The sequence below is a fragment of the Buceros rhinoceros genome, unplaced genomic scaffold (assembly GCF_000710305.1).
Source record: "Buceros rhinoceros silvestris isolate BGI_N320 unplaced genomic scaffold, ASM71030v1 scaffold34909, whole genome shotgun sequence".
Taxonomy (NCBI): Eukaryota; Metazoa; Chordata; class Aves; order Bucerotiformes; family Bucerotidae; genus Buceros; species Buceros rhinoceros.
In genome coordinates this window covers 1,209-4,815 of record NW_010430378.1, presented here as the reverse complement: position 1 = coordinate 4,815, position 3,607 = coordinate 1,209, and positions in this window count along the sequence as shown.

The following is a 3,607-nucleotide window of genomic DNA, read 5'->3' as shown; positions in this document are numbered from 1 at the left end:
TTCCCTACATAAACTTTTCCAAGTCACCGTTTAGGGCAGTGTTGTTGGCAGGGGTGCTGTAAGGACACTTCACTGAGGTGGTCACCCTGGAAACACCTCTTCGTTCTTCAGCTTGAGGGAAATTTTCTTTAACTGCCTTTACCCACTTTCCTGCCAAGGTTATAAGGACTTTTCCAGACATTCTCATTCCCTCTCAGTGACCCATTCAATTCAAAAAGCCATTTCAGTTAGGCGCTTTGCCAGTTGTGGATGAGTTCTGGAGTCCGGACAGACGTACCCGTCTGTCAATGCCAACACCTCGAGGGGAGAGGGCCCAGTTCTTCAGCCAAATCCAAGCTTCTTCCCCTTTCTCACACCAGCCGACTCAGCCAGAGACCCCAACAGCAACAGGAAAATTCCCAGTGACATGTAAAGCTAAAAACTGGGCTAGAAAAAGAGAAATATTACTAGGACTGTGTAGACAAGCAAGACTGTAAAGCAGAACGAAGAGAGACAACATGGACAAAGACAAAGTGTCTGCTGGGATTTGCATTCCAAAGTCGATGTTTGCATATAAGCGTGTGCGTTCAGGGCAGTGTCATATTCAAGAGCTAAACAGCATGGTACACCCTCATACCTGCTCACACGGGACTTTCAGAAAGGATTCCTGTGACCCACTCTGCTTTGAAACAAGGCTCACAAAAGAATGAGAAATTTCAAAGCAAATGCAGATATAAAATAAACAAAGCCCATCCCCACAATACCGTGTTTTCTTACTGGCGTGTTCGGACCAGTTCAGGATTCCCCTTCGCCCCCCGCCCCCCAACTCTCCACCCTTGTTGCACAAAGGGATCCCAAGAGCATCGAATGGATTACCTAATGGTTTCTTTAACTTGGGTAGAACTTGTACTACAGGATGAGTAACTCTTGGCTAACTAACAATGGCCTTTCTTACGGCTCACCAGATCCAACAGGCCAGAGCTGGTGTTGGCAGCACCTGGACAATCTGTGCCTAGGTTTTTCCTTTGACAATTTTCCATGTTATTTGAAGCTATATTCATTTATCAAATTTACAGAGTGCAACTGTACAAATAATCACAAAACCTTCAAAGTACCTCCTCATTTCTACAACAAAGTGCAGTATCCTCGCTTTGCACTCGGTTTTGATTGAGCTGAACTACAAGGAAAAAGAAGGAAAAGCCAGTAACTGAAGCACTTTCTAGAACACTGTCCTCACTGCGCACCCTGGAGCAATGCATTGGCTCTACTTGTGTCCTGCCAGGGAGCGATGCAGCCCCTGCAGCCCCGTGTTACGCTCAGCTACAGCCCAAACGGCACTGGCTGAGACACAGCAGAGTCTCCACTCCACTCCAGTGCTCCCAGGGTTTTAACCTCACAGCTGTGGCCTCGCATCCTGCAACGGTCAGAGCAATGCAGCCCCAGTACCGACCTCAGAGTTCACCCGTGTACTAACAGCAGCACTCACCGACAGCTCTAACACCTCCGGTCGAGCTGCTGGCTTTTCACAAGGGAAGTAACCTGTTAGTCCTTAAACACATAGGTATTAATTACATTAGTTCTCTTTTCTAAATGAAAGCAAGGGTTCAATGGCAAAAAGCGCTTATTTCTGGAGAATGCTTCCAGAATGCTCCAGAGCTCTGGGTGTAACTGCAGAGCTCCTTTCTGCTGAGCATCTGACGACACTTGTCCCAGCCCGTGTGTTGCCCTCTGTCTAGCAGCTGCTCACTGTGCCCAGAGAAGCTGTGCGTTTCTAACCGCATTTAGAGTAGGTCTGCACCCCAAATAATCACCAACAACACCGGTGTTTTCCACTGCACGCTCTGTTCCCATCACACTCTCAAACACCAAGAGATGAAGCTAGGAAGATAACGAACAGGGAGAGTATTCTCATTCCTATTTTATTGCTTGAGAACTTGGGAGAAGAGATGACACAACTTGCTCAAGGTGCAAAGTCACCGATAGCAACTAAATTAGAATTCATCACTTCACAGCTTCTACTTACCCTGGCTATTAGACAATACGACTTCCGCGAAGAGCCGTTCTCTGGTGACAGCAATCCTCTGTATCTGATCCCGCTGAGGAGATCATTTGTTCGCCTTGTTTCCAGTGTGTTCTGCTGGACAAGACCCTGCCCACACTTTGATGATGTTCTTCAACTTGCCTGTGCCAACAGCCCCACCAAAACGAGTCCTGCACAGAACCCTCTGCCTGGGCGTCTTTGGCATTTTGCAGTACTTACAAAAGAGATGGCGAAGGTGCTTCGTAGTGTCTTGAAGGAAAGGAAAGGAAACCTTCAGGAGTGCAACACAGGGTTGCTTCAAAAACGATTTCATTAATTCATTGTATTAAAACTGACTGGGGTCTGCTAGTTGGAGTTTAATCTTATTTCAGTATTAAAAATACACAGAAGTGCTGTTTCTACATCAAGTAGACTGAAGTGACTGATCCAAGCCAAAGAAACTGCAATTTTTAAAATTTGAAGTATCATAAAAAGAACACCCTCAAAGTGCATATATTCCATTTCCCATAAATTTCCCATAAAAGGAATAGGATAGAAAAAATATCCAAAAAGTCTGAGTGAATGATGTAACACCACTTCTGCAAACTGCTATGGCGCAGGAACTCAGCCTATAAAAGGAGGCTGAAACCATCAGCATTCACAATCGCTTCTCGCAGTTTCACCTGCCATTTAAGGAAGTCCTGCACTAAATAATCCTCCGCCGTGATTTTGAACAGGCTTGAATGCGCTCCAGAACGTGTGTGAGTCACAGCTCGTTTCACCTGCCGAGTGCTGAACTCGTTAAGCTCTCTTACAACAGCAGCTTTGGTTAGCAACTGGCTGCTGCCCTGGAAGGGCTGCCAGGGAGGTGATGCACTCATGGTCCCCGCTGCTCAGCACACATTCCTTCGGGGGATGTGGCCGCACTTGGCAGGTTTCTTCCTTATTTATGATCAAGACACTACGGTGGAATGCAAAAATTTTGCTTTCTGCTGCATGATTTAGTAGAGATGCAAAGTGAGTGAGGTCACTTCAGCAAGAGGGGAGAAGCCAGCCAGGCCTTTGCTGCTGCCACTGCTTGTCACGCTGCTACTGAAGCCGAGAGAAGAGGCAGAAGAGCTGGTAAAACATTTCACAATGTCCACACCCTGACCTATAAAGTTTTCTAAAGTTTTGCTGGGAGATGCCTGTTCCTGTGTATGAATCACGTTGAAAAAGGAAGGATCTATAAACAGGGAAGCAACGAAAGAATGGTGCTCGAGAGTCTGCACCTCCCATTCCCCCCATCCTGAATCACACACCAAAAGCATCTTTATTATCGACTCTAGCCGTACATTTGGCCTCAGAAAGCACATAATTTTTTACCAGCTACTGCTTCCTCATAACTTCTTCCTCAGTAAAACTTTTCAATTTTTTTCGAGTTGTATTTTTAAGGCATTTTTAATTGTATGACTATACCGCCAAGTAGACCCACTTGAGCCACACGTCCTAAGGTTGGCACAAAAGAGCTGTTTGCAAAGACACCACAATTATTCCTGTCTGGCCTGTCCTTACCGCAGGAGCTCAGAGCTGACGAAGTGCTAGACCTAACGGAGAGGCGGGGGGCGG